The sequence below is a fragment of the Choloepus didactylus genome, chromosome 12 (assembly GCF_015220235.1).
Source record: "Choloepus didactylus isolate mChoDid1 chromosome 12, mChoDid1.pri, whole genome shotgun sequence".
Taxonomy (NCBI): domain Eukaryota; kingdom Metazoa; phylum Chordata; class Mammalia; order Pilosa; family Megalonychidae; genus Choloepus; species Choloepus didactylus.
The window spans coordinates 4,176,867-4,200,283 of NC_051318.1; the positions used below are offsets into that span (position 1 = coordinate 4,176,867).

Here is a 23,417-nt window from a genome sequence, read left to right on the forward strand (position 1 = left end):
GCTGGCCGGACTACCAGTGACACCGTGTGGAGAACTGTGGTATTACACGGTAGCCGTTCCTGAGCGTTCTAAATTCTATTTCATTATTAAAGTGGCAAATTTCTTCTAGGGACTGTATCATCTCCAAGTTTTTCTCCCTTAATTACAAGCTTGTCTTGAAGAATAAGGTTAAAGAATGGAAATCCAGCTTTAAAAGTAGTCTGTGTAGATGTCTCGAATAAAGAAGGGTAAGACTCAGTTGCACAAAGCAGAAAATCAATTCTCCTTAAATGGGCAAGTGTTTCCTTCATGTATTATTTATATCGTGTCAGTGCATTGAAAGCATTTGGAATTGACAGCGATTTATAATGAATCATTAAGAATAAGCCAAGAAGGTTCCGTCCGGGGACCGTGCCGTTCCACGTCAGGATATTTACCGCCGTCTGGAGGGGCAGGCGCTTGGCGACTCACGGACTCGTGTGCACAGGGTGACTGTGTCCTCCAGAGAGGAGGCCAGTTCTCTTACCCAGGACCCTTTCCTCCCACCTTCCCTGTCCCTGCACACAAAGAAATGAACACCTTTCTGCCGTTTTCTCTCCTGCGGGGTGACCTTGGCCCTGGGGTCTGCCTTTAGTGGAGCTGCTCCTACCAGTTCCCGAGGAGCCGAGCACCCTTGTGAGCCAGTTTCCTAAACCCAGGAGTCTGCTCTTTCTGCCGGCCCATCTCTGCCCAGCTCACCCCGGCTCTGGGACAGAGACCACATGGTGGGACGGCTCAACCAAGGGGGAGTGTGGGCCCAGGGTTTCCGGGGCCGGAGTCCAGGCGGAGGTGGAGAGGCCGTGCCTGCGCCCCGAGTCGGTGGCTCTGCCGGCTTCTGGCTCTGTGGGGTCCCCTGGCTCACGGCTCTGCTTCCCGCCAGGGGGGAGCCTCCTCGCTTTGTGTCCCTGCTGCCATTTCCACCAACTTCCGGCTTCCGGCTCCTGCTGCCGCTGCATTTCTTCTCTCGATAAGGCCCCCCGTCCTGTGGAGCAAGGCCCCCTGCATTCAGCTTCGCCACCCCGAAGCGGGGTCTGGGGAGGGCCTGGCCACAATGCTCTGCAGCCTCACTGGTGCTCGTCTCCTGGGGCCTGTTCACGGAGGGGCCCTGGCGCTTTGGGCACGGGTGACGTTTGTGGGCATCCTCGGCTGGGGACATGAGTGCGCTCTCCACACTCGGGGCAGGGCTGGGGTCGGGCTGATGACACGGACCCTCGAGGCGCTGCAAAGTCCCTGTAAACCAAGGAGAGGAGTGGCACTCGCCTCCACGGCTGTCAGTTTTAAATGAGATAGAGCGCGTGTTGCTACGACAGGCATGTGGTGCATGCTCCGTAAATGTTAGTGTTTTCCTCTGAACGTGCCACTTTTTCTCTTTGTAACTTAGTATTTTGTGTAGCAAACGGGACCTTTCTTCCACTTTACTCAGAAAAAGAAGGTCACAGGGCACAAGTGCCTTCCTCTTCCGGACCCTCCTCACGCTCCACCCCCTGCACCTGCCTCTCTCCACCGCCTTCCCCGAGAGTGAGGTCCCTCTGCCCTCGGGCTGGGGGGTTCCCACACCTCCAGGCTCTCAGCCCTGCTCCCCCAGGACCCCAAGCCGGCATTTCCCCTTTCTGGTCTCGTCACCCTCTGGGCATTGACTCCTTCACTCTGGCCTTCGGCAGGCCCCGCTCCTTCTCTCGGAAGCTTCCCTGCCCTGCCATCCTCTCTGTTGGGTCGCGTCTTTTCTCCTTTTCTCCTCCAACTTTTGAGCATGTGAGTGCTCTCCTCCCCTGGGCTCATTTCTTCGCTCCTTGAGCCCCTTCTCTCTCCCGGGCCCTGGGGCAGGTGTGGGCAGCAGGGTTGCCTCGCTTCAGCCCCAGGTGGACGGGGAAGCAGACGCTTGCAAGGCCACGGGATGTGCTGCGCAGAGAAGGCCCAGGAGCCGCGGGCGGACGTGGCACACCCGGCACGAGCAGGAGCGGGCAGAGGCCTCGGGGAAAGCTTTCCGGAAGAGCAGCCCCTGGACAGGTCCTGAGGGGCGGCCCAGCAGGGGCCAGAGGCCTTCTGAGTGGCCGTGTTTCCTTACCTCCATCTGCTCCCCGGTGCTCAGCTCCACTGAGGGGATTTCCGTGCCCCCAGCCCAAACCCCACTGGCCCCTGATCCGGCGGGTGTGTGGCATCCCGTGCCGTATGCACCATCTCCGCTCCGTGAGCCCCTCGCCCTGGCTGGCCCTGGCCCTGGCCCCTCACCCTCCCCGTCCTGCTCCCTCTGGCCTCTGTCCTCCAGGCCTGTCCACCAGGTTGAGCCCGAAACCTCGTCACTTCCACCCTTCACCAGCTCGTGACGCTGCCCCAAGGCCGTCCTCACGGGGTTCTCTGGCCTCCAGCCCACTCTCCCCGCCACGCGTCCCCCTGCATGAGGACCCCCGTGTGGTGTCCCTCGCAGCAGGCAGGGGCCTCGCTGGCCTCCGGGCCCCTTCGCATCTGCCCATCCTGGTGGCTTGTCTGTCAGTTCATCACACGTGTGTGCGGAGCCCCTGTGCGGGGCGTGCTTGGGGGCAGCGGTGCCTCCTCTCACCCTCCTTTCTCTTCCTGTTTTGGTCTCTCTGCCACAGACATACGGACAGACACACAGATGGACATATAGACATACAGACAGACACACAGATACAGACACAGAGAGACAGACACACAGGTAGACACAGAGACACACACACACAAACGGACACAGGCCAACCGACACACAGACAGACACAGACACAGACAGACACACCCAGGCTGGGCTCTGGTGGGCGGCCGGCCTGGCAGCGTCCATGGGTGGGTGGACTTGAGCGTCTGGGAACCACCGGGGTGGGAGGGCTCGGGGCCGGGTGGACGTGTGTGGGGTGACCGCGGGCAGCAGCAGGGGTGGGGAGTGGACCCAAGTCTGCAGCTGCCCGTCTCGGGACGGGGATTTAATTCTGCGGTCCGACCATGTGCTGCTCCTGGGATTTGTCTAGCCTGGGAAGGAAGCCCAGGCAGAACCACAGGTCGCCAGGAGTCGGGGGGTTTGTGCCTCGGCCCCATCCCTGTGCCAAGTGGGAGAGGGGACAGTGGGGGCGTCTCCTGCCGGGCGTGTGGGCGGCCCTGGAGCCTGGGTCACGGGGCGGCTTCACCAGGGTCTCCTGGGGCGCCCCCCCACAGCCCAGCGTCCCTCCCGGGAGCTGCATCAGGGCTCCAGCCTCTGCTTCAGCGTCACGTCACGGACCCTAAGGGGAGAGCAAGAGGGCCTGGGGCACCCTGGGAATCCCCAGCGCGCCGGTGACCCTGCATTCAGGCCGGCCTTCCTCCCCGCCACAAGGTCACCCGTGTGAAAGGTGTCCTGGCCGACACCTCACGCCACGTTGTTTGCATGGAGACCCCACACTGCCTGCTGCCGAGCTCCGGGTGCCAAGCAGGGGGTTTGGCCAACGTGACAGAAGCGTGTGTGGCTGGGGGTTGCTGGTGACCATCCAGGATGTGGCCCAGCCAGCACGCCCCTGCTTCTCTGCGACCTGCTGGGCCCCCGCTCGGCCTCCGGGGCCCCCTGGCCGCCCCGTCTCATGGCTGAGCTCTCGCCGTGCCGCCTGCAGATGGAGGCCGTGCAGAAACGCACTTCCACCTCCTACCCACCCTTCTTCAGCAAAATATCAGAGTCAGAAATGTCTAGGAAAGTCCTGCCTTAAAAAATCTCCAAGTGCCCATTAGAAGCCTGATAAATAAACCAAAATAAGTGGGTCTCCAGTGTGGGAGTGGGTCATTTCAATGTGAAATTGCTCTGCACAGCCGACTTCTGGTGGGAGCCGTGGGTAAATGTTGGTGGTTGTTTATTTGTTGGGGGACGAGCAGGGCCCGGAGAGCCAGGCAGCCTGAAAAAGCAGGCGTGGGGTCTGGGTCCCCAGCAGGAAAGGAGATGAAGGGGCCGCAGACGTGACGTCACCACAGACGTGGCTCGTTGCCCACTGCTGAGCGTGAGTTGGGGGAGGGCGAGCACGGAGAGGGGAACCCCACGGAGGGATGTGCAGTCCCGGGGAGCTCTCTTAGTTTCCTGCAAACTCGGTGGCTTAAAACCATTGACATTTGTTCTCCAGGAGCCGGAAGCCGTCGGGCTGGCTCCATCGCGGGCTCTGGCGAGGTTTCTTCCTGCCCCTTCTGCTCCTGGTGGCTCCAGGCGCTGCTTGGCTTGTGGCTGCGTCCCTCCAGCCCCGGCCTCCATCGTCTGTCTGTCCGTGCCTCTCCCCTCCGTCTTACAAGGACACTCACCGTCGGATACGGACCCACTGCTCCCATCCCGAGAGGCTACGCTTACTCCCACCAGTGAAGGCTCTTTTCCCAAACGAGGCTGCCCTCCCAGCCCTGGTGAGGAGTGGGACGTATGTTTCGGGGCCACCACTCAACCATCCCAAGGAATCGGGACTTCAGACTCAGGTTTTGTGTCCCGAATAGCGCCTTGTGGTCTCCCCTGCACCCCGCTCCTCTGTTGACCTTTCCTCCTGCTTATTTCCCTTGAACTTGACCCTCTCCAGACCAGACAGGGCACCTCTGGCAGGTGGAAGCCTTGGTCAAACGTGTTGCCCGAGGGCTGAAAAGAAGGGGTGCTTTCCATTTTGCGATTTAAACCCAAGTCCTTCGTTCCCTCCAACTATATTAAAAACAGAACAAAAACAACTGTGCCATGAGGTTTTCTTATGAGAAATTATTCTTCTGCTTTGACTGTAACTGTGGAATTGCTTTTTTGAGGCCACGGTCTTTACATGTGTTCTGTGGAGCTTTATTACCTTCATCATGGAAAGTGTTAAACTATCATCAGATTTGATGTGGTTTGGGTATTTGTTCCAGTTTTATCATTTAGGTTGTTGAAGCCATATGTGTCTGTTTTCTTTATTCTTCTGACTATTTTTTAATGTAAGGCAGCGGTCCCCTCCTTGAGCTCCACCGAGATGGCTGATGACGTCCCCCTTAGCCCAGCCTCCCCCAGAGCCTGTGTGCTTAGACTTCCACTGCAGCAGGGGACGAACAGACTGAGGGGATTTTTTATTTAAAAATTATGCTTGAAAGGACTACTTAAACTATTATTCACACGTCTTAAAGATTTTGAAATAAAGGTATTGAGTATAGACTCAAGATGTTGTGCACTGAATTTTGCCTTCTCTGGGTCTCTGATGGCAGAACTGAAGTGCTTTGTGGCTACCAATGAAACAAAACGCCACGATACAGAAACCACGTACGAGAGAGAGAGAAGCTGGGAAGGGTGCAGGGAAGGTGGGGGCGGGGGGGGAGGAACCCCTGAGCGCCCCATTTTCCCACGGCTGGCGCTGACCTGGCAGCCCCGCTGCTGGCCCGATCGGTACCAAAGCGCAGGCCTGGCCCAGCAGGTCCCGCCAGCCCTGAGGAGGAGACCCGACTCCCGCCTGGGCCAGCGGCTCTCCTCTCTGGCCTGCTTGGGTGACCTCTGTGTGAAAAACGGCCCAAACCTCAGAGCCCTGGGCTGTGTCCTCAGCACCCAGGAGCCCCTGGGAGCTGCTGGGGAGCAGATTCCAGCCCCTACCACAGACGAGGCCTCAGTGGCCGGACTGCTCAGGAATCTGCGTTGTCAGCCCCGGGCCCCGGAAACTCAGAGAAGCATTTTAGAGACTCTGTGATGGGAACAAGCTGTGGGAAGTCATGGGCCTGGAGGGGCTGGCCTGGGATGGGCAGAGGGAGAGCCCCCTCACCCACTTCCAAATTGTCCTCGTTTCACCGTGTTGCCTGGCAAAAATTCACAGTGAAATATGCACTGAGCTGAGCTCAAGAAGCATCCTCTTCCAAAAGAGTGAACCTGAGGGGATTGAGGGAGCCAGCCTCAACGGTGGGTGTCCTGGCTGTGGTAGGGTGCCCCTGAGAGAGAGAACCCACAGGCCACACCTGGATCTGCATCTACATCTGCATCTACACTTACATCTACGAGAGAGAGATTGATTATAGGAATTGGCTCACGTGACCATGGGGTGTGGCAAATCTGAATTCTGTGGGGCAGGCTGCAAGTTGGAAACTCCATGGAAGCTGAAGCTGAATTCCCCAGGAGAAGCTGGCTGGCTGAAGGTGAGGCAGGGGTTCTTCTTTCTGACCTCTGAAATCCTAAGTTCTGGCTATAAGACTGCCAACTGACTGGATGAGGAGACTCCCCTCATTGCTGAGGGCAAGCTCCTCTGTTGATTGTAGATGCAATCAACTGGTGGTAGATGCAAATCCATCTACCAAAGACCCTCACAGTAACCATCGGGCCAGTGCTTTCTTGACCAAACAACTAGACACCATCTCCTAGGCAGGTTGACACATGAACTAACTGTCACATCAGTCACATTTCTTCCTTCCCTTCCTGACTGGGATCAGTGGCTGAGGGGAGGCTGCGGAGCCCAGGGACTATCGCAGTGGCCACCTTCAGGCCATGGAGAGGGTGCCAGGCACACAGGCTCTAGGGGGTGAGGCAGGGGTACACACGGGCTGGCAGAGCCTTCAAAAGGCACGCTGTGATGGGTGCAAATGTCAGAGCTTCCCCCCCCCCCCCTGCTGCCCCTCTCCCCGTTCTCTGGTCGCAGCCCCCGTCTGTGGCCGTGTGATGTAAGGTCTTCTCCAGTGTGGGCTGGACAGCTGGGGAGATCCAGTGAAGCAACGTGGTGCCCTTTCCCCTGCTGGGTGCTCCACCGGCACTGCTGCTGCCCCTTCCTTTCCCTGAGACCTTCAGGGGAGAAAAGCTCAACCATTTTTAAAAGAATTTTACTAATTTTGTTTCTTTTAAAATTCACTTGTGGCTGAACAGCCATCCGGCTTTTCCTGGACTGCAGGGTGTCCTGGGAGGCGAGACTTCCAGTGCCAAACCAGGGGTGGCCCGGCCCGGGCACACCGGCCACGCTGGCCCGCTTTCACGTGAACCACGTTTCCACAAACACGGTTAAATTTTACTGCTTTTCTCAGTGTGTAAACAGGTCAATGAGCTTTCCCCACAGCGCACCTGGCTGTGTCCTCACTGTCCCACCAGGACCACCGGTGGGGGAACCAGTGCTTCCCCGGAGGCCGGTTTCTGACTTTAAATGGATTTTATTTTCAGGATGGTCTCTTATATGTTTGCTTTCAAATATTCCCTTCACTCCGAGCTCTCTGTTTCCCACATACCTTCCCTTCACTTACGTGACATACCTCTGTGAGCTCTCCCTGTGACCTCCTCCATTTGGGACGAGATGTTCCAATTTCCTTATCGCTCTTGTTTTTGAATCTTTGGCTCATTCTTATATTTACAGGGTCCTGCAGCGTATTTCTTAAGGTCAGGCACAGCACGGAAAAAAAACAAAGAAGGGAAGAAAGAAAAGGAAAAAAAAGAGGAAGTGCTGTCCTTACTCCCACGTGGGATGATGGGAAACGGGACTGTGAACCCTGGTGGATTCTCCGTGGCTTCCGTCTTCCCTCTTAGAAGAGGGGAGAGAGCTGAGGGGCTTTTACCTCTTCCTCGGCTGCTTTCTGAAGAGCTCTCCTGCAGGGAGGGGATTTCAGGGTTTCATTGAATAAGAATTTTCTGTTTCTGAGCTTTGCACAGCAGCTGGTAAACCGAGATCCCCCAAAACAGTAAATATTTTCAAATGTGGAAACACACTTACAACTAAGTGACTAAAACTTGGCGCTCGGGTAACAGGGGAATTAGGGCACGCAGTGATCAGACACTTGTGTTAATTTGGTCAAGTTCCAGGCAGAAGAGAGCGGCAGGGCTGGCCTCTGGGATGGGTTAGCCCCTGAGTGCAAGGCCACCACACATCCAGGCTGAGTCTCTGGTCTGAACGGGGGAATATTTCTTCACCTCTGGGAGGCGGCTGCACGTGTGGATTTTCAGAAACCACTGGATCATCAGGGGCACGTAGTTAAGAAGGTCCTGCCCTGCATGGGGGCTGTTGGGTCGAGAGGGGTTAAACTGCACTGCCGATGGAGAGGAAATCCCTTCTACGTAGAACGTAGAGAAACTTGCTGGTTTCACGTCAGAGCAAGTTGAGCTATTCCTGAAGTCAGGGGTCGGCAGACTTCTTTCTGAAAAGTGTCAGATATAAAATATTTTAGGCTTTATGAGCCATACAGTTTCCGTCGCAACTCCTCAACTCCACCACTTTAGTGCACAAGCAGCCATAGACCATACATGGGCGGCAAGCATGGCTGTGCCAATAAAACTTTATTTATGGACCCTGAAATTTGCATTTCATATCATTTTCACCTGATGGAAACTGTTATTCTTCTTTTGATTTTTCCCACCATTTTAAAACGTAAAAACAGTTCTGAGCTCACAGGCTGTACAAAACTAGGCAGTGGGGCTGCATTTGGCCCACGGGCCAAGGTTTACCAGCCTTAGATCACAGCTTCCAAGAATGTTTATTTCTGGTACTCAAATTTTTGTATGTGTAAAAAAAACTTGGGTGCAGGCAAATTAAAGAGTATGTTCTAGCAAGTCATTTGTGAAGATGTGACTTTTTGAGATGAAAATAAATATTTCAGGCCGTAGGCCTCAATGTAAGTTGATTAGCTGCCCTGGATGTCTTCACAGAGGCAGGGATTTAGATAGCAAAGGAAGCCTGCAAAGAAGAGAGGAAGGTGGAGGTTTTTAAAATCCTGGCACCATCCATGAATTCACAAATCATGCATTCATACAATTTGCATGTTCATTTCCTGTTTTACAAAATGTTTGCTCCTGAAATTCTTATCATTTCATTGTTAGTGAAAATTGTTTCATTTTTTCCTCTCCTAATCCTATATTATAAATGCTCAAAACTTGGCATTTCACTGCATATTCCTTTTGAATATCTTCAATTCTGCAATTTCACACACCCCCTTATCTTCTAAATTTAATTCTTTTCCAAAAGTTCTGCAAAGAAAAGGAACCATAATAATTTTTGATTATTTGCAATTATCTTCTTGTAATTGTGAGAAGATTTGATAGCAAGTTTAAAAGTATTTTTTAATCTAAAAAATTCTGTCTTCTCCAAGTTTAACTTTATAATACAATAGTAATAATTTAACTGCTATTTCCAGGTTCTAGAATTATTTTTCTATTTCAAAAGAAATTGCTTTTCCCAAGTTGTTATAGTACTGCAGTGATAACTATTTCAAGGTTCTGGAAACACCTAGAATATTTACATTTTAAGGTTACCATTGACTGGACATGCCAAAAATTTAGTAATAATCTTTAACCCTTTGACATAATCAGTGCTTGACAGTTGACTCTCAACATTCGCAAAACATGGCTAAACAAAACTACCAAACATCCAATAACAGAATTTAGTAACTTATAGAATTAGTTATATCAATTAATTATATTTGCATTGCTCCCCCCCGTACTGTCCATAGAAGCTCCTCGATGTGGCGAGAAAGATGCATTTTTCTTTAGTGTCTCCCAGGTTTGCCCATTGCATGTGTTTCTTTGTGAACCGTGAGACAGAGGAGCCCGAGGAGGCTTTGCTGCTGCCCGTCTAGGACCTCCCCTCGTGTTAGGAGAGACAGAACGGGCACTCGAGACGTTAAGGCCATGCTGAGGGTTGTCTTCGGAGCCAAGACGAGATGGATCTGCTGAGCTCCCCCCTGGTTTGGGGCCCGATCGTGGCCGTCTTCTCTCTATTTCTGTCGTAGACGTCCAGGCTTTCCTGTTCTTAGGACACTAACCTGCAGACGTGGTGAAAGAACTGGCTACCGGTGAACAAAGCAGAAGAGGGAAATAGAGTGAGCGAGTCTGGTAACCCAGGCTCTCATGAATTCAAGAACCGGTCGTTGTGGCAGAAGTGATAATTGGCATAAAAGTGAAATGACTAAAAAGCACGTGTGCGCCTTTCTTTCAGGACAGCAGAACATCTAAAATGTTTTTATAGAATGTCCTAGGCTTTAGAGCGTGTCTCTAAAATCCTCTAGGATTTAAGGTCAATGGAAAACGAAGCTATTAACAGCAAATGCTACTAGCAAGCCTCCAGGTTTAAGTGCAAGAGTAAACTATGATGTTTAAGCCTTCCTTCTTATCCTTTTAGTCCAAGTTTTGTTTTGTGAAAAATTATTTTTGTGATTCTTTATTTTTGCCTGCAAGACTAACACCCACCCTCTCTGAGGCATTGCAAAAATTAAGATAATCATTTCATCCACTGACAGTTTCATACGACGACATTTCTTGAGCTCAGAAAAAAATCTGTTAACAATTCATGTGTTTGGACACTGAATGGCAGTATAACACTGCAAATAATGCAAAAAGAAGTTTATAGCTTGACTTTAGAAATTAAATGGTTATGATAGCTCTGTTTAAGAGCATTTTATTGCTGTAGCTACAGCATGTGGTGATTTTAACCTTTTCTATGTGCTGAAACCTAATAGTAGAGTCAAACTTAAAACTTGTGACGGATCAATTCCCGCTGAAGGTTGTCTAAGTGATGAATGAGGAGAGAACCTCGATCTTGAGATTTACATCAAGCGGTTATTTTCTTATGGTTTTGAAGCTTTAGATGACTGCCCATTTTGGTGGCTGACGCTTAGAGCTCATTTCCTTTCATACGTAGAAAGTAGATCCACTTGGACACGTTTTGGCAGCAGAGGGGATGTCTGTTCTTCTGCTTGTCAAGTTCTTGAAAGGAAAGGCTGATTTTGAGAGTAAGTATCTTGTATTAACACAGTTACTCTGCTGCTTCCTTAGCACATTAAAAAGTGACTAATATACAGATGGAAAGAGTCTGATTTTCATGTGCTTTGTTCAGTGCCGATTGCAGTTCTACTGCCTTCCAGTTATCTAAAGTCCAGCCACCATTTGACGGAATAATTTTCAGTATAAAATGGTAGATGGGAAGGGCAAACTGGAAACGCTGATTTCTGTCTGTCCCATGGTCTTGCTGGTTCACCCGTCACGGAGACCGACCGTGGGCCTGAGGGTCGTCCGAGCCATCGCTCTTCAGATTCCTTCTCCCCTGGGATTCAGACACGGTGCCGTCCTGGTTCCGTCCGGGAAGCTGTGAGGGTCCCGCTGCCCCTCGGCTGGCTCAGTAACACACTGAGGTTGCAGCCCGAGTCCCCTGGCCCCGAAGCCCCGGCTCACAGCCGCTGTGCGGACTGTCTTTGGTGATGCCCTGCGTGATGATGAAGGGCGTGACGCGGCATTGACTCACCTCCACGTGCCAGTCGACGCTCGTGTGTGCGTGGACCGACGCTTCATGAGCCATTCGAGGCCTTCAGAGCCAGTCGTGACCCTGTGAGAAACAGCCCTTCATACTACGAGAAAAAGTCTGTGGGAGAAAAGAGGAGCCACGTCAGCTCCCTTCGGATCTGTGAGAATCCTGAGAAACAAAAATCAGCCGTTAGAAATTATTTGTGAAAAGTTTTGATTTTTGTCATCCCACTTTGCTGTCGTAGGCCCCGTATCTCTTTCCCCAGGTGGCTGACTTTGATTTCCTCCTCTTCCATCACGAGAGCCAACAGTTCTTGGTGTTAATGGCCCTGGGGGTTTTCACGTTTGAGCAGAGCAGATGCGAGCACAGGCAGAATTGCCGCTTCTGACTCACTCTGGCTTTCTGAGAGGAGCCTTTCCCTTTTGAGGTGAAGCTGGTCGCTCTTGAAACCCGATTAGTCCTTGTAGCCAGGAGCCGATCTCAGGCTGAGCAGGTGAAGGGAGAGCACCTCTGGTCTCTCGGGAGGAGTTTAATTTCCTCCGTCCCTCCTGAGCTGGGATTTACCTGCGGTGCTTCCTGCACGTTGTGTTTCTCGTCTCTTCTCTCCCGGGAAGGAGCAGGGAGAGGCCTGATAACCAGGGGAAGGGGGAAGGACGCCAGAAACCATCTCAGCTGACAGATCCCCTGTTTCCCAGGACGCTGGCCCAAGTGCACACGCGCACACACACACTCTTGCATACGCACACACTCTCGCACACGCACGAGGCTTGCGGTGTTGGTTTTTTATGGGCTGTCATTTCTGGAAGTCTGGCCACACCCTGCCTTCCTTGGGAAGTTACGAGAGCTGGAGTGACCCAGGAGGCCTGTCGTTCCTTTGGGCTCTGGGGCAGCCCCGGGGACAGGCCCCGTGAGCCGTAACCCCCACTGTGGCCATCAGCGAGAGGCCGGAGGTGGGCTGCCCGCAGGGAGAATCCAGGACACAGTGTGTTCTGTTAGATGTGCACGGGGTTTTATAAAATCGAGTTTATTGCCAACTTTTAAAAAATCAGGAGCTTCCAAATCAAAATCTGGTTTCACTTTCTTCGGGAAACTCAGTGGATCTGGCAGCACCGAGCCTGTTGCTTGCACAGTGGTTTTGCGTTTGAGCTTCGGAGCTGCCCCGTGTTTGTGTGCCCCAGTGCAGCACGGTCCCTGATGGTGTACTGTCACCTGCCAGTGTTAAGCGCCGTCGATGGCCCCGTGGGCAGGGGGCTTCTTGGGCCCGGCCCCTCACTGTGGCTGTGGCCGCCAGGCCCCTGCACCCTGGCGTTCACCCGGCTCGCTACATAGACAGGAAGGGAATTATGAAAGCTCTAATGCCCAAAGGAGAGGGTGAACACAAAGATGGAATGTTGGCATTGGGAGTTTTGGTCACCATATATAATTTTTTTTAAGGCCATTGAGTAAGGAATAGCTCCACATACATGTTTATAGCTGTTTACCCTTATCAGCATTTACTTATTTTAAAACACCTCCATTTTGGACTGTGAAAGTTTTTATCTTACTATCGCCGTCTCTCTCTCAACCTTTTATCAGCTGCACTTAGATCTTAATACCTTTATTTTCAAACAGCCCCAGAGAATGTTTTCACTATGAATTTTAAAGCTGATTTGCTCTCAGATATCTTTTTAAAAGATTAAATATTTTCCTCCAATATTTTTGAAGCCATGTAAACTTTTTGAGCTGCATTTGGGTTTGGGTAAAACAAGTGTTTTCTTTCCTAAAATAATTTTAGAATGTAACTTTAGGTTGCGTTTGTACTGACTGTTTCTGGGATGATTATTGTCAGAAGTGATTCAGCACCCAGTGAGTGTGATGCTCACCAGCGTGCACAGGGCGCATGAGAAACGCTCGTGTCAGAACAGCTCTCCCGAGTCTCATGGGGGCTCCCGTTGTGGAGGTGGATGTGGTGCTGGAGGCAATGGTGGTGATGGTTATAGTAGTGGTGGTGGTGGTGATGGTTATAGTGGTGATAATGATGGTGGTGATAGCAGTGATGGTGGTTACAGTGGTAGTGGTAGTGATGGTGGTGGTGGCGGTGGTGGCGGTGGTGATGGTGATGGTGGTTATAGTGGTGGTGGCAATGGTGGTGGTATTGGTTGTGATGGTTGTGATGGTGGTGGCGATGGTGATTGATGTTGGTAGTGATGATGGTGATGGTGGTGATTGATGGTAGTGGTGCTGGTGGTGGCGGTGGTGATGGTGATGGTGGTTATAGTGGTAGTGGTAGTGATGGTGGTGGTGTTGGTTGTGACGGTTGTGATGGTGGTGGCAGTGGTGATTGATGGTGATTGATGGTGGTAGTGATGATGGTGATGGTGGTGATTGATGGTAGTGGTGGTGGTGGTGGTGGCGGCGGTGGTGGCGGTGGTGATGGTGATGGTGGTTATAGTGGTGGTGGCAATGGTGGTGGTATTGGTTGTGATGGTTGTGATGGTGGTGGCGGTGGTGACTGATGGTGATTGATGGTGGTAGTGATGATGGTGATGGTGGTGATTGATGGTACTGGTGCTGGTGGTGACTGGTGGTGGTGGTGATGGTTATGATGTTTTGGAGATATCAGCTTTATGGGATAGTCATTGTTTGAAAACATCATTTACTTGAAAAGTCTAATTTGAATTGTATTTAAAAAAATCCCTTTAATGCCAAGCTATATATTCAGACAAATAGATTAGAAATAGAAATATTTAAAGCAACCAACTCCATACGTCAGTGTCAAGCGATATTTACCAAATTCCTGGCAGAAGCATACTTCCGTGGCTTTGGGAATATTGTTTTATTCCTGCAATCCCAGCTGACGAGCTCTAGTACACACGAACATAAAAGGCATAGTGATCTATCTTTGTTTTTATCCCTCAAATATATGACAATTCTTTGAATTGTGATTTTCTTACAAAGATTTTTAAAAAATTACCAAAGGGTTATTGTGCAGAATCAACATAATCGTGTGAGTCAAGTCTTTCTCGGGCCTGGTGCATCGTGGGGCTCTACCCGGCTCATGGGCAGCTTCTAGAACATCACGTGGGAAATTCATAGCACCATGATCACTGGTCTTGTGAATAAGAGTCGACAAAATTGTAAGAGAGCAGCTCGTTGCTTTAAATAGGCTTTTAACTCCTGTGCCAGCTGAGCTAGTTCTGAGGGTGTCACCTCATGTGGATTTTGTTCGCTGGGTTTGGTTCCCTGGGTTTGAAGCCCAACCCTTGTCGTGTCTGTTCCCCGACTTTACCTGCACGACCGGCACCCCACAGAGAGCCGTACACTGGCTGATTACGACCCTCTCCTTTGCTCTGAGTTTGGCTCGCCCCATCAGCAGTGTTCCCCAGGCTGGAGAACATTCTGTAGATGCCTCCGAGGAGCTTGCCTTCTTTGTTCTGCATCTTGTCATTTAATGGCGACCCCCTAACACAGATACACGGAGTCAGAGTTCATGATGAAAGAATCCACTTTGATGAATCTTTGTGAGGGTTACTTCTTTTCAAGGAGCTTTATACTGATGCTTCTAGATCTTAAGTTGCATGGACTGAGGAGCATTGGATAAGGGTTCATTAGCATTGTAGATTTTTTCTTAAATTGGGGATGTTAAATTGAACAACAATTCTGACTGTTAAAAATCAATAACTAACTGGTCTGCCAGAACACTGTGCCCGCTGCTGACCACTCTGGACATGGCGTTTGCGGTCCAGTCTGTGTGGTTCCCGCCCCCACCCCACCACCTGGCCCGCGTTACTCGTCCAGATCACCTGCCCAGTGTCGCCCCAGCTGCAGGCAACACCACTTGGCGTTGCTCAAGGGAGTGTGAAGTGCTTCTTGGGGTGGTTCGAAAGGAGCAGTAAGCCTGGCATCACCACCCAAGTGCTCAGCAGATGGCCAACACTGCCAGGGCCACATCCTCCCCCCAGGAGTGTCTCCCTCCTCTGCTCCTGAAGGCTCTGTATTCAGGGCTCAGTGGCTCCGTGTTTCCCCCAGTAGTGGGACTGGGGATCTCCAGAGAAACAGAACCAACAGGGTACGTGTATATGTATAATGTGTAAATATTAAGAGATTTATTGTGCGAATTGGCTCACACACTTGTGGGGTTGGCATTTCTGAATTCCATAAGGCAGTTTGCCAGTTGGAAACTGTGTTGAAGGTGAAGTCAAATTCCCTAGGAGAAACTGGCTTGTTGAATTAGAGGCAGATATTTTCTTTCTGACCTCTGAAGTTCTCGGTCCTGGCTGTAACGCCTGCTACTGAGTAGATGAGGAGAGCCCCTCATTGCTGAGAGCAGGCTCCTCTGTTGATTGTAGATGCAAGCAACTGTAGAGGCAGTCAACTGTAGATGCAAATCCATCTAGGAAATAAATACCCTCACGTAGCCATGAGGCCAGTGCTTGCTTGACAATCAGCTAGACGCCATCATCCAGCCAAGTTGACACGTGAAATTAACCATCACAACAGTGTTATATTTTATTTCCCAGTTATCATCATAGAATATTTTCGCCTAGTTAGAAACTATGCCCACAATTTCAGGTACCTACTTGTATCAATCTTCTGGGAGATCCCCTTAGCAATAGCAGATAAGTTTGAGACTTTTTCTAGCCCTGAAAATGATGAGTTGAATCAGCCTATTCAGATAAGGCAATTCCTGGGCTTGAACTCAGTAATCTTGGCCACCCATCTCAAGGTAATCGATATGGCTGTGCTCCTGAGCTTAGATCAGCGACTACCTGTGCACTCTCCAAAGAGGCCACTGACGTGACAGTTTCCATGTCCTGGGGCTGCGATTTAATTTCTTAAGTGTGGCAGTGCAAGCAGAGTAAGCCATTCTAAAGCCGTTTCACCAACAGTGACAGGCAGCTTTGTGGGGGACATGGCACCCCATCACGGGATGGACGAGGCATTAATTTGGGGAGATACCAGGGTTGGAGACTTTGAAGTGGACTCTTAAACTCTGTTCTCCACACCCTTTTTTCTGAGCTATTCAACGAGTTATTATCTTCTGTTCTTAAACATTAGCGCAGAATCCCTCAGAAGGGCGGCCATTGTGGGGACCTGCCCGCCATGCTTCTGACGCCAGCCTGGTGGAGGAGCTGTCCCCAGGCACTCTCGGGGCTAGGCATGGTGGCTGTGGAGCCCGTGAGGCCCCATTTCACACTCACGTGAGGCCAGGAGAGGTGAAATGGCCTAAGGTGAAACCTCTCACGGGTGGCAGAACTGAGGCTCCTGGTCAGAATCTGTTAACAGAGGATCATTGTACACCTTTTTTTTTTTTTTTTTTAAAGGAGTATAGAATTAAAACAGCAGGGTAAATAATGAAAGACTAACCATTTAGAATAGGCTGCAGCCCCCTCAGGTACATGAGTCCATGGCGGACGGGGGTCCGTGGGGGAAATGGGTGCTCCCACCCCGGAACGTGTCAAAAGCTGATTGCTCCCCTGGGTTCGCTGGCATCACAGCAGCTGAGACACACTTGAGCACCAAGGGGCTTTCAGTTCTGTGATGGCTCTTTTTGCCCTGATTGACCCCGGAGATTAAATTGCTCTCATTTCAAAGGAGGGAATTTTGATTTTTTTTTTCCATTTCTTTAAGCACCCGACTGTCATTCCAATGTTAGCTGTTAGCCTGTTATCCATTTCAACAATATTATCCACTTTGCAAAAAGATGGCTTAGAGCTTCATTATGTAAAACATGGACAAAGTAATTTGAGATCTTTATTTGCATCTCTCTGTTTTTTAAAATTACTATTTTAATCATTTGTTTCTGTTCTTTATGGTTATCCCTTTACCTGGCCAAGAATCAGAGTTTCTTTACCTAATGCCTAGCTAGAACAATTGTAAACTAAATTATCATCCGCATAGGTTTATCATCACACGAAAGAAAAGGTGACAAAGTCTAGGGACATTGGAGAAATGTATTTTTATGACAGTAACATAACACATTCTTCTACATTAAAACTAATGTAGACATATTTTAGAACCAGAAACATCAAATTACAGGATTGCAGAATGGAAGGATTCACGATAGTTGACTTTTGGGATCATGTGGCATAGCAGTGCCGGGTGCAAAGTCTGGCGTGGGTGAGGCTGGAAGAGGAGACCTTCCCCGGATTGAATTTTGGCAGGATATGGGGTCCCACACGGGCGGGGTTTTAACTGAAAGCAAATTATAGCAGTCGGGTTACAATTTGTGCAGAAAAGGGGGAGCCGAGGCCCAGCTCCCCCAGCACACAGGCAGCCAGATCTTAATGAGAGCTTCATTTCTTCTTACAAAGGAAATCAGCATTCCTTTTTGATAAAGAGCATCTCATTAAAGTATGAACAACCGAAGCTTTAAACAGATCATCTTTAGCTGCTGTCAAGAAGAGAGAGATGAGAGAGAAGTATTTTTTAAAAGGAAAACTGAAACAGAAGGCTATGCCAATACTCAGTGCTTCGAATAAGCGGCCTAAATTTCTTGGCTTTTATTTTTGCATTTGTTTATGATCCCGTTTTGGAAATACTCGGTGGGTGGCGGTGACACGTCTCAGTGTATCTGGCAAGTGCAGCGACCCGCGCGGCCGGGCTGCAGTGACGCCTCCGCGTCTGCAGAGGGCGCGCTCGGAACGGAAATGCCGCGCCTGCGCCCTGTCTGGTGACGTCAGCGTCGCCATGGAGACGGCATTCCGGGAGGGGGCGTGGCCTCCAGGGGCCTGCGGTGGAAACGTGCAAATCGCAGATGCCTTTATTGCCTTTGTTTGCATCTCTGCCCCGGGAGAGCCAGTGCAGCCGGAAGCTCCGAGAGCGGAAGCCCATATTTGCAGCTTTTGGGGTCCCCTGGAAGCGGCTTCGCTTTCTGGGACGAGGGTGCGTGATGGCAAGTTAATGCAAGGGGTGAATTCATATCCCAGAGCAAAGAAAGACAGGAAAAGGAATAGGTTTTTTTTTTGAATCCAAGAAATCATTTGAACTTGCTTTCTAAAAGAAAAAAGTCCTTTTATTAGATGCTAAATGCACAGTATATGAGATAACTTGATTTTGGTGGTTTGGCCATGTGAAATTTGTAGAACACAGATGTAGGGTGCACATGTGCGTTTGAATGGACTGTTCATTCTGTGACATTGCAGTCGAGAGCCTGGCGTCTGAAATCTGAGCTGGTTTCAAATGCCTAGTTATCTTCCAGAAGTGACTTAATCTGTAAAATGTGGATACAGATAGCATCTAAATATTGTTAGAGTCTGCCCCCTAAATGTGATAATGCATGTAAAACTATTCTCACTGCTATGTTGCACCGAAAAGAGAATTTTCGTCTTTTCTTGATATCTTCATCAAGGAGTAACTTATGGAGAAACATATTAGAACCAGGGCAGAAACTGATAAGTGAGAGAATTTGAGTCACTTGTCCAAGGTCATGCAATGATTATAGCAGCTCTTTCTGCAGACACCAGCCCTCCTGGTCCACATTTGAGGACATTTTTCAGCACATCTGGCAACCATCATCACCCGTGTTCTCTGAGGTGCGGTGGGTACAGCCTTATGCACTGTCGGAGGTAGACTCTGATGCTTAGGTATGGTGTTTTTCTTTGGGGTTAGAATTCCATATGATAACCAAAGCATTAGGCAGGACCTAAAAATTAACTGATAAAATGTGAAGCGTCATTTGCCATAAATTGATCCCCTCTTCTATTAATTGCACATATCACATGTACAATTTCTTCTCAGGTGTAGGGACATTTGACAGAGGACAGTTTTCTCAGAGGAATACAAATCCGTGTTTCCCATGAAACTGGGATTGCAGTGACTGATTTCCCAGAGGCCCTGACTTAGGAAGTGGGTCCTAGAACCATCCCTGTGGTGTGGGGTGAGCGTACTGTGGGTGGCTTTTCACAGCGTCGTTTCCCAGGAGGCCTGGTGGCATCAGAGGGTCCTTACGGCAACCCCACCCCAGCTCACACCAACACCCCTGATGCCGAACAAAGTATACCCTTCACCCGAATAATTATCCTGGTAGAAGCCCTATCCCCAAAGCTCAAAGGGGTGCAAGTTTGCTGCCTTTCGTCCGGACCTACCCAAGAAAGAAGCCCCTGGGCACCGCCTCTGCTCTGGCTGAGTGCAGGAGCATGAGGGGCCTGACCTGCCTGCTCTAGAGGCAGAGCACGAGTGGGGACTGAGCCCCCGACCCAGGCCCGTGGCAGAAGCCTGGAAAGTAATGCAAGAGTATCTCTGCTGTATGACTAATCCCAAAGAGTGCGTTAGGAACCCTTTCGGTTGTAATTAAATTTGCATACACAGGAGAGGTGAAGAGTGAGGGCAGTCACTGCTCAGGGCCCAGCACAGTGACTGGCAGAGAATAAGTGCTCAGTAAATATTTACTGACTGTTGACTTGGGTTCGGAGCGGGAGGAGGCGCTGTGGAGCGGAGTGGGTGAAGACAGTGCTGCTTGACTCCCTGCACTGGGCTTGGGCCCCAGGGGGCTGTGCATAGACAGGTAGGTGGGAGGGGATACCAAATGGGAAAAAAGATGCATGTGAAAGACCACACAAATAGGAAAGAACAGCCCTTTTTGAAGAAGAATGAGTAAAGTAGCTAAGTTGGACTATGTTTCAGGTTGGAGAATCATCCATCCATCTGTCCATCCGTCCCCCCATCCGGCAAATGCTTATTCCGTATTGGGCAGTGTGCTGCTGCTGAAAACACCGTAATAAGCATGATAAGGCAGGTTAGAGCCACTTTGGGGATTCTGGGATGCCAGGCTCAGAAAGGTGAACTTTACCTTGATGACGAGAAGCCACCGGTGGTGTTCAGAGCCCTGGAGAGAGATTTGGAAGGTTCACGGACAGATGAAGCCAGAAGGGTTGGAGAGAGAATGGGGGTGAGAAAACCCACGTGCGGGACGTGCTGAGGCCGGCAGGTGGGAGGATGAGCTCTGGGCTCACCTGGGGTGGAGATGGGGCGAGGCCAGGGGACGGAAGGAGGAAGGGCAGGCGCTGACCCCCAGCTCTCCTGAGGGGACCGTGGGAGCACCGGTGGGACAGGAGCTCGGCGAGGGGCCCGCCGCTTCTCCCCTCGGCTGGGGCAGCTCTCTTTTCTCAAACTGGCCTCTCTGCCTTTGCATCTTCCCAGCATTTGACCACGACAGATGCTTCCAACTTCTGACACATTTGGGGATTGCATCGCATCCCCTGTAAAGACGTGTCACGTCCTAACCCACTTTCCTGTGGGTGTGGACACATTTGGAAGCAGGACCTGTGGAGATGGCATTAGTTAAGGGGGGCTCATTTGTGAATAGGGTCTTCAGAGATTGAAATTGAGTCAGGGTGGGCTTTCTCCCTGTGGCTGGGGTCCTCAAAGGAGAAGAACTCCAGACAGCGATGCTGAGGCCCGAGCAGGAGAAAGGGAAGCCAGAGGAGCCACTGGGCAGAGGCACACGTGGAGACCAAGGGGGCCCGAGGGGGGTGGCCGTTCCCAGCACGCTGCAGACTCCGGGGTCAGCCTGGCCTCTCGAGACCGTGACTGTGGACTTACAGCCTCCAAAACCAGGAGACAGGAAATAGGCCTTTCGGGCCAACCCGTTCTGTAGTATTTGTCATAGCAGCCCTGGTGGCAAAATAAGATGGCCATCTACGGAGCAGAGACGTCACCAAGAAGGTCATCTGCTACCGTCCCATTGTTGCAAGAAGTATTTTTTTTAAAATCCTTGAGCAGGGCTAATTTTTTTTAAATTGGTAACCATGCTGAATTTTGAAAACATCAAATTTAAAAAGCATTAAACTGTGTCAACATGTAAAATCAGGTTATTATGCAAAATATTGGTTTTCTATTTATTTCTCTTTTGACATCAGAATTTGTAGAGTAATACCTAAAGGAAAATTCTCAAAGTGCATTTACATAGAGAAAAGGGTTTTGTATCTTCCACCGTTTATTCCCTTTGTGGATGGACTGTGGTACAGTGACCTCTAGATCAATAAGGGAGGGTAAGAGCATGTATAATTGGAGTGCACAGATTATCCGAAATCCATCTTTATTGTCACCTTGTGTACAGCCTCCTTCGCTATCAGGTCTTCTCCCAAGGCGTCTAACAAGGAGCAGTTTATTTTTAAGTTTGAATTTGATCTACTGACCTTACCCACCTCCTTGCGGTGGAGGTTGTAAGCAGTGAAAATGTCTAAATGATGGAGAGCAGAAAGGATAAAAAAAAAGCCACAGGGATTCTAATAGTTCACCAAACTATTTGATTTCAGTCACTGAAAACGAAGAGGAAACTGCAGGCTGCTTGGCTCCACTATGCATCGCCCCTGTCTTTTGTGCTGGGTGATGACAGTTACTTTTCTGTAACAATCTCTACATTTCTTTCATGTTCTCGAATATGGAGTGAGAAGGGACATCAAAGGTTCCTCGTGTTTCCTGTCCGACTCGCCAGCAGAATTAGACCTGAACTGTCCAAGGTGGATGCGTGTCTGCTCTGTTCTTTAACTCGGGCCCGGAGGCGGGCGTTAGCCAGCAGCCCGCTGATGCAGGCTGTAATTTTGATGACAGTTATTTGTCCACTTAGCATAAAGCATGGACAGGTGAATGCACGTGGCTGATGAGCAGTCTGATGTTCTGCAATGCAAATGGTGGGACCGTGCCAAAGGAAAGGACAATTTCCTTAGAAAACAATATTTTCCATCTCTCGGAGAGTTGTCGATAATAATGTTTGGCACAGGGGAGGCCCATCCTCAATGTAGAAATGAGTAAATAAATTAGCAAATAAATGTTTATCCACTAGAGAGATAAGGCCGCCCCCGAGGGGAGTGGTCAGTCCTTCCGTGCCTTCCGTTGGGTGTCTGCAGAGGCCTTTTTCCCTGGTGCTGTTGGAGCAGCTCTGGAGGGGACCCTGCAAGGCACTGGGCTAGCAGATGCTGTTGAGGAAGGGTTCCAAATCATACAAGTTTGGAAATACTGAAGTTTTCTCTCTCCTCTTCAGGATTGTGCTGTACATTAGCACATTTGAGGCTCTGGGAAGTCCTGAAACAGAGGCACCTGTTTACCTTGGGTTAATTCAGTATTTCCCACCTTGGTTTGACCACAGAATCCTTTTTTGCACAAATCCTGTCACCATCCACATTTTTGGAAGCACTGCTCTTTGGGGTCATTTGCTCACTTTTTGCCTGAGGGAGAGACCATGTCTTACTCATTTTTGTATCTGTATGTGCCACCTGGCGTGGAGTAGGCTCTCGGAAGGTGGAGTGTTTAAAATGCAAGTGGCGGGCATGTGCTGGGTTGGCGGGAGTGACAGTGGCGCTATTGGGAACACTGGGGTGGCGTGTGGGGTCCTAAAGGTCAGGGTTGGGGTGAGACAGGGAGAGGAGCGGGACAGCGAGGGGCCTGTGAGAAATGGGGGCTTCTGGCCACACCGTCTTCCCCAGTGACCAGGGTCCCTTAGGTGGCCTGTTCCCGGCCTCCGCAGACAGAGCAAACCTGGACAGCCACCGGCGCACCTCACTCGTACTTAGAGTTTGTTAACAAAGCTGTCAGGTTTTCATTTTTAAAACTTCCACCAAGTGATTGCTTGGAAAGGAGAGAGAATTTGGAAAGACTCTCTGAAGCCTCTGCATGCTCGCATCTGGGGAACCTGAGTGCCGTGTTCTCCCGACTCACCCTTGTCCACCTTCCAGCACTTACGGGCGTGTCAGCTAGTGCGACAGAAGCTTGTCAAAGAGCAGAACCCCCGGGGTCCCCGCAGGTGAGACTGCAGACCAACAAGGGGGTCCGCACAGATGAGGAGCTCTGACCCTCTGGTCCTGGGGTATCCAGGGGAAAGGCTGCTAGGAAGTCTGTCTCGGGGGCTCCCTGAATGCCCGGGCGCCTCTGATCGGCCTTGGGACAAGCCCCCAGTCTTGGGAGGTATTGAAAGGAGGTAGAAATCAGCCGTGCTCCCCCTGCCTGCTGTTGGCACTGTGCTTCCTGTGAACAGAACACCGCACTGCAGGACCACAGACAGCAAGATGCTTGGATTCATTCACTTGCACTACACTGAGCTGAAAACCAACAGTTGGTTCTCTTAGCATTCCCTTCGGAGAGTAAGTTGAAGAAATATCAAAAGGTTGTGTTAAAACCTTCCTTTTGCTTGACACCGCGGAGCCGGGTGCCACGGAGTTGTAACGTTTGGTGTTGCTTGAGTGGTGACTGTGCAGTCACCGTCGTCTCCATGTCTGAATCTCAGTGACAACCTCATGTTGCTATTACTCTGATTAGAAAGGGTTTCATTCTCCATTC

The 23,417-nt window shown here is 50.5% G+C and overlaps 1 protein-coding gene across 6 annotated transcripts in view; it reads left to right on the forward strand.

Moving 5' to 3' along the window:
- Positions 1 to 23,417, forward strand: part of DCLK1 (doublecortin like kinase 1) — a 321,432-nt gene that overhangs the window by 147,560 nt on the left and 150,455 nt on the right. The window lies entirely within an intron of this gene.